This window comes from Loxodonta africana, chromosome 22, assembly GCF_030014295.1.
Source record: "Loxodonta africana isolate mLoxAfr1 chromosome 22, mLoxAfr1.hap2, whole genome shotgun sequence".
In the NCBI taxonomy this organism is placed as follows: domain Eukaryota; kingdom Metazoa; phylum Chordata; class Mammalia; order Proboscidea; family Elephantidae; genus Loxodonta; species Loxodonta africana.
The window spans coordinates 58,485,970-58,500,356 of NC_087363.1; the positions used below are offsets into that span (position 1 = coordinate 58,485,970).

The 14,387-nt window shown below is 42.2% G+C and overlaps 1 protein-coding gene across 5 annotated transcripts in view; it reads left to right on the plus strand.

The window, feature by feature from the left end:
* The window catches only part of FOXP1 (forkhead box P1), a 589,886-nt gene that overhangs the window by 95,213 nt on the left and 480,286 nt on the right, over positions 1-14,387 (plus strand). Inside the window, exon 1 of one of the 5 annotated variants that reach the window (XM_064275153.1) lies at positions 13,753-13,868. The exons of the other annotated variants lie outside the window; for them this stretch is intronic. The gene's annotated coding sequence lies outside the window, so the exon portion shown is untranslated. Of the gene's footprint in view, positions 1-13,752; positions 13,869-14,387 lie in introns of those variants that run through there. 5 annotated transcript variants of the gene reach the window in all.

A 14,387-nucleotide genomic window follows, 5' to 3' on the forward strand; every position in this document is an offset into this window, starting at 1 on the left:
ATTAAAAAAAAAAAAAAAAACCCACATTGCCATCAAGTTGATTCCGACTCATAGCGACCCTATAAGACAGAGTAGAAGTGCCCCATAATGCTTAAAGGAACAGCTGGTGGGTTTGAACTGTCAACCTTTTGGTTAGCAGCCGAGGTCTTAAACACTGTGCCGCCAGGACCACCATTAGCCGTTAGAGAAATGCATATCAAAACTACAATGAGATACCATCTCTACACAACATTACTGGCACTAATCAAAAAACAACAGACAATAACAAACATTGGAGAGTTTATGAGGAGATCAGAACTCTTATACACTACTGGCGGGAATGTAAAATGGTACAACCATTGTGGAAAACGGTATGATGCTTCCTTAAAAAGCTAGAAATAGAAATACCATATGATCCAGCAATCCCAGGCCTAGGAATATATCCTAGAGAAATAAGAGCTGTCGTATGGATAGACATATGCACTCCCATGTTCATTGCAGCATTGTTCACTATAGCAAAAAGATGGAAACAACCTAAGTACCATCAACAGATGAATGGATAAACAAATTATGGTACATACACACAGTGGAATACTACGTAACGGTAAAGAACAATGAGGAAGTCACAAGATATCTCAAAACATGGGTAAATCTGGAGGGCATTATGCTGAGTGAAATAAGTCAATCGCAAAAGGACAGATATATTTTATGAGACTACTATTATAAAGGAAACCCTGGTGGCGTAGTGGTTAAGAGCTACAACTGCTAATCAAAGGGTCGGTAGTTCAAATCCGCCAGGTGCTCCTTGGAAACTCTACGGGGCAGTTCTACTCTGTCCTATAGGGTTGCTATGAGTCGGAATTGACTTCGACGGCACTGGATTTTACCATTATAAAAACTGAAGAAAAGATTTATATCCAGAAAAAAATAATCTCTGATGGTTACAAGGGAGGGAAGGGAAGTGGGGAGAGGAAATCTCTAATAGATAGTAGACATGGGTCAACTTCGGTGATGGGAAAGACAACACACAATGTAGGGGAAGTCAGCACAACTTGACTAGCCATAGAAGCTTCCTAGACACATCCAAACACCTTGAGCAACTGAGTTACTGGGGCAGAGGGCTGGGAACCATGGTTTCGGGGAACATCTAGGTCAGTTGGCATAACATAGTTCATAAAGAAAATGTTCTACATCCTACTTTGACGAGTACCATCTGGGGTCTTAAAAGCTTGTGAGTGGCCATCTAAAATACATCTATCAGTTCCATCACATTCAGAGTGAAGGAGAATGAAGAAAATCAAAGACACCAGGAAAATAATTAGTCCAAAGGAGTAATGGACCACATAAACCACAGCCTCCACCACCTTGAGCCCAGGATAACTAGATTGTGCTGAGCTGTCGCTACTGACCGCCCTGACAGGGATCACAATTAGAGGCTTCTGGACAGAGCAGGAGAAAAATGTAGAACAAAATTCACATTCACAAAAAGAAAAGATAAAAAAAGACCAGACTTACTGGTCTGACAGAGACTGGAGGAACCCCTGCTAATTCAGAAATGAAGCCACTTCTGAAGTTCACCTTTCAGCCAAAGATTAGACAGGCCTATAAAACAATAACACACACGAGGAACATGCTTCTTAGTTTAATCAAGTTTAATCAAGACATGAGACCAAATGGGTAATAGCTGCCCAAAAGCAAAGATGAGAAGGCAGGAAGGGATAGGAAACTGGACTAATGGATGTGGAGAACCTGGGGTGGAAAGGGAAAGGGGGAGAGTGCTGACACATTGCGGGGACTGCAAGCAATGTCACAAAACAATTTGTGTGTAAATTTTTGAACGAGAAACTATTTTGCTCTGTAAACTTTCACATAAAATGCAATAAAATTAAAAAATATATCTATATCCATGGTAAACTTAAAATAATAATTCTTAATAGACTTATGGGAATTACAGAAGTAATGAAAAGCCAAATAAAGTCAATTAAAAAGAAACTTTAGGTACATTTTTAAACATAATAATTAACCTTATTTTCAAAGAGCTTTAGATATAACATAATAATTTAAGACATAATAATAGTCAGGATATACCAAGAATATGCTATGACTATCAAGTTTCTGAACGTTTGAAAAGTAATAAAAATTCTATGGATAAATAATGGGTATTCCCCAGTTAAAACCATTGGTCCTGATGATGCTAGATTCAAAGGAAACAAGGCTGTGATCAAGTTAGCAATTGAGATAATAATGTTATGACATGTTGTGTGCTTGTTGTTTAGTATCAGGCAAATATTACTGACATATAAAATTTAAAGAAAATTTGGTACTTCTGATGTGACATGTTTTATGTACTTTATAACATGTCAAATAAACCTTTTTAGCTTTTTTTTCTTTATAAAAAAGAAATTAAAAGAAAAAAAAAAACCAACATGATACAGGTACCTAAAGGTGGCGCTTTTACTTATTTTACCCTGTGGGAAGTCTCCTTTCTCATGGGTCCACCCTTCACCTCAGTATGGAGCACTGCTGGATACCTCTCTTTCCAGTTAATCTTTTTCTCCAAGCCCTTTTTTCGTGTTCCTGAATGGTGTCTTTACAAAGATTCTCTCCTTACCCCAGACTCATGAATAGGAATTTTTGTAATAGAATTTGTCATCTTTTCTCCTGTAACTGCTTATACTCCTGTGTTTCCTGCACCTGTTAATTACATCACCATCCTTCTGGTTACTTATGCCCAAACCATTGGAGTCCTCTTCATTGTTCTTCTACCCCTTACTCCTCATGTTCCCTTAGTTGCTAAACTATGTGACTTTTGTCTTTCCTGTTGTATTCTTCCCTTTAATTCTACTTGAAGGCCTTCTCTTCTCATTCAGGCCGATGGTATGTTTTATCCATATTGTGGTAGTCTGCAACAGACAGTTCTGCCTTTATACATTCATACTGGGACAACCCAAGTCATGTCACACTGGTTGGTTGATCACCTTCAGGAGCTCTCAGTTATTGACAGAAGAGCGCAGCCCCTTAGCCTGGCCTCCCAGGCATTCTGTGACTTCCTCACAAACTGCCTCTTCAGTGTGATTTCTTCTCTCCATTCCTTTTTTGTACCAGCCACAGGACTGGCAGAACGCTTCTGAAAGGTCACTCTACACACATGGGGTCATCATGAGTCAGAATCCCCTCAACGGCAACCAACAACAACAACAACACTTCCTTCAGACCTCCTACCTAGCACCACTCCAACATCACAGACACTTTCTGGCAACATGTCTTTGTTCCTTTCACTCCCTGTGCGAAATGCTTTTTCTCCCATCTTCACTTTTTTATTCACTTCGTGAGTGATTGATTGATACAGACAACATAATTAGGAAAATAGCTTACCTATAGTCCAGAGCCAAATCCAGACAAACCAAACCTGTTGCCATTGAGTTGATTCCGACTCGTAGCAACCCTGTGGGACAGAGTAGAAGTGCCCTGTAGTTTCCAAGGAGCGCCTGGTGGATTCTAACTGCCGACGTTTTGGTTAGCAGCTGTAGCACTTAGCCACTATGCCACCAGGGTTTCCTCAATAGTAGATCTTATATTGCTATCGCCCTCCCCTGGCTCCTTTGCGAGACCCTCCCAGTTTATAGACTCTTTTCAATCCTCAGATCTACCTGCTTTTCCGAAGAGTGCTTATTATCCAGCTCTTAGGTCAAGAGGAGTTGGTGCTAGTTAATATCCTCTTCCAACCTCCCATGGGATCAGAGAACTGGCATGATCTGAGGCTTATGCATTGAGCTTGGAAGTTACTCTAGGGTTTTTCCAGTTCTGGCCAGAGACCCTGGTGAGCCAGCATGTTGGTCAAACCCAGCTGGCCTACAGGCCACAGTCTTGAACAGGCCACGTTTTAACTGATGTGGTTCAGCAATATGTGGACGGTGAATGCGGTTAGGATCCTGGAAATTTGTTACAAAGTTTGAGTAAGCCCAATTTAGTGGCCCTTCATGTTGAAGGAATGTCATGGTGAAGCAAGAAATAAGGGCAAATGTAGAAAAATGTAGAGATATTCATAAATCTGAGGTCTCTTTTTGGTTCTTTTTTTAAAGTGGTTTGGCTGCCCTGTCCAAATGAAATCTGACTTGGAACCCCCCCACATTTAAAATAAACAAAGTGGAGTTCTTCTGGTTGACTAGGGGCAGGAATTCAAAACTCCTCCTCCTTGTTTTTTCACTCAACAGATACTTATTAAGCACTGCTTTTGCCAGGGACTCTGCTAGGAGCTGAAGAGACAGTTGTACACCAGGAAGTTGAGGGACTTCCAGCTCAGGGGAGTTGATTTCCCCTCCCTACCGACCCTCACCACAATGGCCCCTTGGAACAGAGTTTGAAAACCACAGTCTGTAGTAAGAACAGAAAGATGAGGATGTCTTATAGGTTATTACCTGACATTTATAAGTCAGTACATTACTGAAAATTCAAAATAGTGCTTTTTATCTTTTTCTCAGAAAACACTTGGAGTTTAGCAGCTGCCATATGCATTTTTCTCTGCCTAGAAAATCTTTCTCTTTTCTTTTTGATCACTCCTAACCTCTTACCAGTGAAACAACAACAACAAGAAACCAGTTGTCATGAAGTTGATTGCAACTGCTGACGACCCCAGTGTCTGTCAGAGTAGAACTATGCTCCATGGGGTTTTCAATGGTTGATTTTTTTTTGAAGTGGATTGCTAGATTTTTCTCCTGAGGTGCCTCTGGGTGGACTCAAATTGCCAACATTTCAATTAGTAGCTGAACTCGTTAACTGTTTGCACCACCCAGGGGCTTCATTACGTCTTAGTTTCTTCTCAATCATTCCTCACTTTTGACTTGCTTCCTTCCATCCATTCCCCACCCTGTAGGTTGTTTCAGGAGGGTGTTTTGCTTCCCCAGATGGACCATTGTTTTCTTGAAGGCAAGGTCTGTGTCCTCTACTACCTTGTTTTAGCCACGAGCACAGTGTAAACACTAGTTGCTCCTTGAATCCTGAGGACCAGTTCTTCAGCTCGCCAGTGGTACCATGCTTGTTTTGGTTTTTCTGTTAAGATGTGTAGGAAATTCATGGTAAAACTAGACTTCTGGATTGTATGTTTAAACCTGCCAATTTTGAGTTCTGATTAATATATTAGTGGGACTTTGCAGCCTTTTATGGTTCTTAGGTGTGATTCTTAGACAATAGTGGTCCTGCTGCTATTATATGAGCCCTGGCTTCTGTGGTGTGGTAGAAATAGCATGAACTCAGAGTCTAGAAAACCAGATTGGATTCTATTCTACCTGGCCATGGGCCATTGAGGAAAACACCTGCCTTAGTTTATGTCCTCACGGGTAAACGGGAATATGAAGCTCTACCTTGCAGGGCTCTGGTGAGGATTGTAAATGAGATATGGAACGTGCTTCTCCATAGCCACAGCTTACAAATGATAGACAGTGTCCTTATTGTGACTTGGAAAACCTAAGAAGAAAATTAGGATCTTTTTTCTTTGACCGAGAGAAGGCAACGGTTCTGTTCTTCTGGTTTCTCAAGACTGTCATTTCTTTACTATTTTTGGTCAGGCTATAGTTAAAGCATCTTTCAGCCCTGCTGGTTGTTACTTGTTGAAAAAGGTGCATGTTCTGACAGAGATGTTAGCATATGTTTTTTCTGGTGTGTATTTATAGACCGGTGGGCATATTTAGGGCTGCATGTGAAATCATGTGGACAGAGGACAACCAGATTGGATACAACTGAACACACACATCTCAGGCTCAATTAGTTTGGCAAGTTGCTGAAACTCCTACGTGTCTCTACTTCCACATCTGTAAAATGGGTTTCATAATACCCAGGAAAGGAAGAACAACTTAGAGGGTGTTATGTGGATTCATAACCTCGGAAAGGGCTTTGAAGATGTGAAACTGTCTGTAAAGGCTTGGAGATGTTGTAAACATGCTTGCTTTCAGACACCGACATCTTACAACTCTAGTTTGCCTGTAGCAACTGGGAGTTAGAGACCTCAGAGTCTGGGGCTGAGGTAGGACCTCCAGGTGGCCCTTTCCTTGCTCCCTATGTTGTATTTCTGAGGAATAATGACTTGTCTTAGCTTTGAAATGTGGTTTTATTGGAGCCCTGGTTTGCTTTTTCTCCTTAAAAAAAGTAAGGAGAAAAAAGGGTATGTGTGTGTGTGTGTAAATCAACCCATAATTTGTAGGCAATTTTTATTCAAAGTGAGCTGAAAGAATTTCAAGACTTACACGGCCAAGAGAGAGGCCAGTCACCTTTTCTTCTTTCATGGTTAAGTCGGGACACTAGATCCTTCCCAGAAGTGTGCGGAGCCCAACAGCCATGTCAATTAGTTACTTCCCTGTCTAATTGGAAGGACTTGTTGCAACTTGGACAGTTACTCTCTTTGGCTTTCTTTTCGATTATGTTCCATTCTTCAGATTCATTTGAAACAGATTTTCAGCTCTGTTCAGGTAGAAACCTGTTTTCAGTTCTGGGCTCCCGTGACCTAACGGTGGCGGGGAGGGGAGCGGGTGCGGAAAAGAGAAGAGGGGCTGAAGGGGAGAGATCCCGGGCCCTTTGCAAATGAAAGTGTGGCCCCTGGACCAGTAGCATCGGCATCACCTGGGAGCTTGTTGGAAACGCAGAACCTCAGTCTCTAGGCTGGACCTCCTGAATCATTGTGCCACCTACCAAGATCTTCAGGTGATTCACCTGTACAGTAAAGTTTGAAGAATACTGGAGTGTTTAAAATTATATGTATTTTTTCTAACAGGAGCAAAAAGGGAGATTGTTCTGGGTTGAGAAGTTTGTGTTTACGCCGATGCCATTACATGGTCTTCTCTTCCAAAGCGTCTGCATTATCACTCCCCTTGATTTCCGACTTCCTTTATGTATTGTCCTTGACTTGTGTTAGAAAGCTGTGAAGTGTGACTGAAACTCGCGGGTGAGTTAATGTTTCCTGTTCTGCATCACACCACGGAGATGTCGAAATGTCTGAAAGTAGAAGATGCTCACTACCCGTGTTGCTCGGTGACTGCAGACTGGCTTGAAAAGTTGGGCCGGGTTGTTTGATAGTTTCGAAAGGAAGCTTCTCGTGAAATGATGAGTAGGAAATGAGGCCACGTCAAGACGGGATTCAAGTATGACTTATGGTCCTGAGCTATTCTGGCGGAGGTGCTCCATCAGCAGTTCAGAGGCAGCTGGGATGCAAACCAGAGGCGGGTTCGTGTCAGGCTATTTTTGTTTTAGAGAATTAGGTTAGGTGGTGATGATTTTAAGAGTACGCCTGGAGTTCTGAGAGCGGGCTTTGGGCAGTGGCTTGGTGACATCATACCCTTTGGATGGAAGAAGACCTGGGCCAGCCTTTTTTTGGGTAGCAAACCCTGAGACCAGCGGCCTCTCTTTTTCTAGGGCGAACCATTCATTCCACACGTGTCTGAATCCTGAGTCTGGCTGGAGCCCTATGTTTGCATATTGCGGTTGTCCTAAAATAGGATGGACTGCTATTTATTGCCACGCAATGTGGAGATGGCCCTCGAATAATTTATATGTCTCTTTGAGAAAAAAAAAAAGTCAAAACTGTATTCCAAGATTCTTTAGGAAACACACACAATTTTGGTTGCCTTATTCAATAAAAAGATAACTAGATTGCCCTGACACAGAGAAAATATTGAAACCATGTGTAGTTTTATTTTTTTTTCCTGAAATTACGAACAGGGCATACATTTACCTGAGGGTAGAGAATGGCGTCACCTAGCTAAGTTCACCTCTAATCTGTTTGATTTTTTAATCCTAATGTCAGAGTTGAGGAAAATGGTACTCATTCACTTTCTCCTGTAGTTTTGTTCTTCCTTTATGCGCTCTTGCATGATTTTTCCCAGGGAACATTTGCCCAGGTGTCTTCTTCAGGAAATGCCTGAGTGTTAGGAGTAATGATGACGTGTTTTCCTTTGGTAGTATGTCTGTCCCTTGCAAACCAGTAGCGTCCTTTGGGACGTAGTCATTTCTGGTCTCGTCTCCAGGGCCATCCTAACATTGTAGAGCCAGAGTGAAATGTAAAGGCACTCTTGGGCCCGTGATTTTACTGCTGAGCCTGGGACTGGCTAAATAGGCAGTGGAGACTCAGCCGCGTAGGGCTAGCCGGAGACAGCTACGTTACTTACGGTGATCAACCACCACCTTGGCTGGGGTCTGTTTTTACATGGCGATATCTGTGTATAAGCCCTGGTGATGCAGTGGTTAAGCATTCGGTTGTTAAGCGAAAGGTCAGCAGTTGGAACCCATGAGTCGCTCCATGGGAGAAAGGTATGGCAGTCTGCTCCTATAAAGATTAAAAACTCGGAAACCTGTGGGGCAGTTCTGTCCTGTCGTACAGGGTTGCTATGAGTCAGAATTGACTTGACAGCAATAGGTTTATATCTGTGTATGTGTGGCAGTTCTACTCTGTCCTTTAGGGTCGCTATGAGTCGGAGTCGACTCGACGGCACTGGGTTTTTTATATGTATAAATATATATGTACAATATCTGTATGTATGTACATGTATCTCTATGGTGTATATATGTATGTAAGTGTGTGTAGGTGTGTATGTATCTCTGTGTGTTTTTGTGTAAATGTTTGTACGTATATGTATGCACATAAATTTTTAAAAATATTAAGACATCTGCCTATCAGTTTGTTGTACTATGATGACTTGTGTGTTCCTATGATACTGGAAGCTATGCCATCGGTGTTTTAAATACAGGCAGGGTCACCCATGGTGGACAGGTTTCAGTGGAGTTTCCAAACTAAGACTAGGAAGAAAGGCCTGGCAATCTACTTTGAAAATTAGCCAGTGAAAACCCTATGGATCACAACAGAATATTGTCCAACTTGCTTGTTTTGGATATGTCATCAGGAAGGATCAGTCGCTAGAGAAGGACATTGTGTTTGGTGAAGTAGAGGGCCAGCGAGGGTGAGGGAAACCCTCAGTGAGATGGATTGGCAGAGTAGCCACAACGGTAGGCTCAGACATGCCAACAGTAGTGAGCATGAGGCAGGACTAGGCAGCATTTTGTTCTGTTGTACATGGATAGGGCCATTTTGATGGCAGCCAACAAAAACAACTTGATAGAAACCTATGGGATGCACATAGCTGATCTGTTTTGCAAATGAGGACACTGAAGCTCAGAAAGGTGATGTGGCTGTGATAGCTTCTTGCTGGAATTAGAATCCACACTCTGCTTTCCCAGTGTTTGTGCTACTCTGCGTCGTTCTGTCACGCCACCTCTTCACGCAGCTAAACAATTCTGTGTCAAACCCTGACACGTTCATTTTTGCCACATCTTTATACATTTAGAATATTACTTATATTCATTCTTTACATTGCTTTTCATTTTTAACCTTAACGACAGTTTTTATAAACGGAATCCTTAGAATATGGCCATAAATGGAAAACCAGTATGGCGGGCCATCAATGAAAGAGTAAAATAAATACCTACCTATTAAAAAATTATTCATTCGTTTGCCATCTAACACCATCTGGCCTACCACTCATGGTATTTACACCGCAGTTTGGGAAATGCTGAGTTAGACCAGAAACCTCTAAGTCGGTTTGCAAATGATGTGGCGAACTGACAGTCCGGTCTAAAGTTCATTACCCTTGGTACACTGCTGCTCGAGACTGGAAGCGTACCTGGAGATCCAGTTTGTCTTCCGCCTTTCAAGGGGTGTTAGGTATAAGCTTGAGTAAGACCGGCCAGGTTCACCCAGGGCTTACACCCTCTGGAAACGCCTGCTTTTAATTTTTCTCTTTGCGGTTCGGCTACAAAGGTCAGGAGTTATAATTTGGAGTATTGTTTTCCCTTTCGTTCCCCTTTTGTGTCATTAATTTTCGATTCCTAAATTCTTATTATAACCTGTTTAGAAATATATAGCTGATATAGTAGGTGTTTTCTTAATTCTTCACGATGATTTTGGCCTCACGTGAGCAACTGGAATAAAATACTAAGTTTGTGGGTGCCTCAAAGTAATCTTTTTGGGTTAGTGTTTATGTTCTTATTTTTGGAATTTTGCTAATGGACAGTAGCATTTGGATCAGCAGTGGGCATAATAGGATATTATGGTTCTGATGGTTAACACTTTTGTTCTCAATTAGCTCTTTTGAGTGGAAGGGGAAAGAATCCTTTTATCGCATCAAAATAATAAGAAAAACAGAACCAGTGAGTGCGTGTATTATAGAAAACAGAAGGAAGCAAGCTGTCAATTTCTGTCCCTGCAATTAGAACCCAGCTCCCTAAAATGAATGGTGGATTTAAGTGATGGGTTGCATGGGGAAAAATTCAAGACAAATGCAGCTCAGCCTTTGCTTTGCTGCCGTCCTCTTCCCTGTGCGGTAGAGCACGCGCACTGCCTTTCTGTGGATTCGCTGTCACACCCTCGGAAAGGTTCTGTCGAGATCCATGGATCTTGCGAGTTGAGTCCTGTGCCAACTCGAAGGGTTTGATTGTTTTTGCTAATAGAGACGGATTTTGTCATTAGAGAAACCCAAGTGCGATGCTGCCTTCGTTCTTTTTGAGTCTCCGGTCACAGAAATCCCTTTGGCTTTAGGTTCAAGTCAGTGGAAACACACACACGCATGCCACAAGCACAGAGAATTTTACTGTGGAATTGGCAAGGAATAACTGAGCCAAATTTGGCCTGTACAAATTAAACTGGCAACTCCGTGAGTAAAAATTACATGAAAAGCACTCAGGAGGGAAGGAAGAAGGAGGGAAAAAAAAATCTAGGATAACAGTGCAACAGACCACATTTCCTCTCCACAGTCTGTCTTCTCGGGGGTGTTGGTCTAAACAGCATTGCCAGCTTTTCTAAACAGTGCTGCTGGTGTTCTCGATCTGCAGTAGGAAGCGAATTGGCTACACGGACCAAATGCTCGCTGGGTTGAGAGTTCCTTTATTTGGCCAAATTAAACCCAACAACCTCAGCGCTGTCCAAACTTCCTCTAGCCCAGGGCCAGCTAGGACGCCTGTCCCTACTTGTAGATCTGTGGAGAACGATGAAATGATGTATCTACTGTTTTCTATCCCTTTGATTAAATGATGTTTAGCTCCACGAAAACTCTGTTCATTTTTTTCATATCCTAAAAGCTGGAAATATAATACTTTAAAAAAAAAATCACAGGACTCTTCACGGCGTTTTTAGAAAGCTAAGTACCGATTTTAAAATGCTGTAAGGCCAGGGTATTATTCCCCCTGCTCTATTCAGCATCTGCCAAAGAAGATAGTCCAAAGCTCAGTGCTCATTTTTAGTAGAACTTGGAAGGGTTTATGGTTTTGGTGTTGGTGTCGGGTCTTACACGTCTTAGTCCGCAAGCTCAAATACAGAGATAATTGGAAGTCTAAAATCAATAATGATGGAACGTAGCCAGTGTGAAACAGATGCCGGCATAAACCATGAGTAAATTCCATGGTGGGGTGAGGGTGGGGATCAGAATATGTATTTGCATCCTCTGGACTATGAGATCTCAGCCCTGAGGATGCTGTGAGTGGTCCCATTTGACTTGATAGCACTCCTGCCTGTGTCTAACCCCGCCTGTTGTCTGACATGAATTTGTAGAACTCCTTTGAGCATTTTGTAATGACCGTCTTTATCTGTGACTATACTAGAAAACCAGCTAACAAGGTCGGACATTTTTTGCACAGACTGACTGGTCCCACTACAGCCTGTGTTCCATTCGGCAGCCTGAGAGAGATTTTTAAAATACAAATATGATTGTGTCCCACTTACCAGCCCACCAAGCTGAGGTCCCCTCACTGACCTCCCACTACTCTCATGATAAAGACAAAACTCTACAAATATGACCTACTCAGCCTTTGTGGTGTGAGTTCTAGCTCTTCTCATTTTAGGCTGCCATGTCTTAAACTCTGCTCCCTGATGCCATGGGACCTTTGCACATGCTGTTCCTTCTGTCTCCAATATACCTCCCTCTTGGAGCCCTGGTGGCACAGTGGTTAAGAAATCGGCTGCTAATTAAAAGGTCAGCAGTTTGAATCTACCAGCTGCTTCTTGGAAACTCTATGGGCAGTTCTATTCTGTCCTGTAGGGTCACTATGAGTCAGAATCGACTCGTTGACAGTGTTTTTTTTTTTTTTAACAAATTTTTAATGGATTTCTGTTTATCTAGATACCTTCTACCCATTCTTCAGCTCTCAGGTCAGTGTTTACCACTTCAGGGAAACGTTCTCTAACCTTCCTGACTACTGCAAAGCCCCTCTTACACTGTCTCCTGGCCCCACCCATATAACTTGCTTCTGTGGCATTCATCCTAGGATTTTGATCAGTGCCTGTTTTACCAGCGCCAAAAGGGCACAAATGTAACTTTCTAGGTGCTGTTGTATTTCTGTCCCTAAGCTCAGTGTCAGGCGTGACACAGATGCCTTGTAGTATTTCTTCAGCCAGTGGCTGTAGTACTTGGTCTGTGTGTCCTTTTTTGAAAGAGTCTGAAGCCTGAACTTTCTATTATTTTGAGCCCTTTTGAAGTTGTATTTTCAGACCAAAACAAAGCTTAAGTTCTTTAAGTGGTTTTTACTGTATCAGTTTTCTAACGTCGTCTTTATGTTACAGGGCTGAGGTTGTTTTGGGGTGTGATGCATGTGTTTTGTGGTGTTAAGGGCAGTTTGTGGTCACGACTGCTTTACAAAGACCCAAACATCAAATGCTGATGACTGTTAAAAAAAAAAGAAAAACTAGTTCATGAGTTGTGTTCTAATCACATAGTCCTACAGTTACTAATACATGTCTGTCTGCATCTCTCTCTCTGTCCGCTTTGTGTTATAAGGGCATTTATGTCCCCATAACCTTGGGTAAAGCACTTGACATTGCTCAGCCTCAGTGTCCTTATCTGTGAAATGAGAGTGGTCGATTAGATGATATCTAAGTTCCTTTCTGTCTTGACAGTCTAGGTTTTGGGGGAATACTGGCTCTGAAGACATACACCTAGGTTCAAAAAACACATTTCTATGTCTATATCTTATAAAAGGAGCCCTGGTGGTACAATGGTGAAGCACTCGGCTACTAACTGAAAGTTCGGTGGTTCAAATTCACCAGGGGCTCCATGGGAGAAAAGGCCCGGCAATCTGTTCCTATAAAGGTGACAGCCCAGAAAACCCTATGGGGCAGCTCTACTCTGACCTATAGAGCCGCTGTGACTAGGAGTCAACTCGATGGCACACAGTGTCAAAAACAGAAACATGCCTTACAAGACTCATAAGCTTTCACAAAACGTTTGCTATCAATAGAAGTGAAAAATATAGTCATAATTTATATCTTGATAAATTATTTTCATATTTAGGGATGTTTCCTGGTTTTATCACCAGGATCATCATTTCTCCAACATTTTTTCCATGGGACTTTAACTAGGTGATCTATGAGGAAATAAGGATTCTCTGGACAAACCAGTTTGGGCCGTGCTGTGTTTCTTTATTGAGGACATCCCAGAGCCTCTAATATACAAACTAATTTCCAGAGGGTGGGGTATAGTATCCCACTTGGACTACTTCCGTGGATTCAGATCCCCTTTCTTGTTAGGAATACTGTTCTTGGGAATATGCATGTGTGGAAAGAATGGCTCTGGTATTCATAGATGACTCTTAAAATGTGAATGAGAGCTCAATGTCTTAGTTCCAGATACCTGGATTTCTCGTAGGGTGTGATTATAGTATGCTTTGGGAGTGCCTCTAAAAAAAGGTGTTTTTTTTTTTGTTTTTTTTTTTAATGAACATCATCTACAAAAACAGCAATAACAAGGTACCAGGAGAATATAGTGTTCTCAGTGAGGACATGGCAGTGGATTATTCACCTGAAGCCAGATGCAGGAGTTGAAAGCTAAACAGTGAAGCTATTTGAATCTGCTGATCTGTCAGTGAGTACTATTTAAACATTCAAGCGCCCGACCCAAGTTACAACGTTTATTTTGTTTGCTCTGTGATTGTCTTATTATTCCTTACCCATGGGGTTATCATAGGTACACTGGTCTTCACAGACAAGGCTGCAAATAGGTAATTCTGAGACTTAGGGCACCAGGTACTCTTCTTGGTCACTGTCCTCCTCCCCAGCCCCTGTGAACGGGTGGGAGCGTGTCTGGAAAGCTCCAAGAGCTACTTTCAGAGTATTCCTCTGAGCAGAGGAAATTCCCCCAATTTGTTCGCTTCTTCCAATAATTGGAAGCAAGGCCTGGCTTGTCTCAGTGAGTCCTTGAGTTGGTAAACAAACCCACTGGTAGAAAGGTCAAAGGCCAGAGGATGTATAAGCTGCCAGGTGGGGTGTACAAGGAGCTCTCTAGCTGAGCAGGTCGTCTGTGTCTGGGATTTTCCTGGCCTTCCAATCCCGGAGGCCCTGGCCCAGGTGGATGCTGACCAAGTGCTTTTTGATGAGAAGAGTG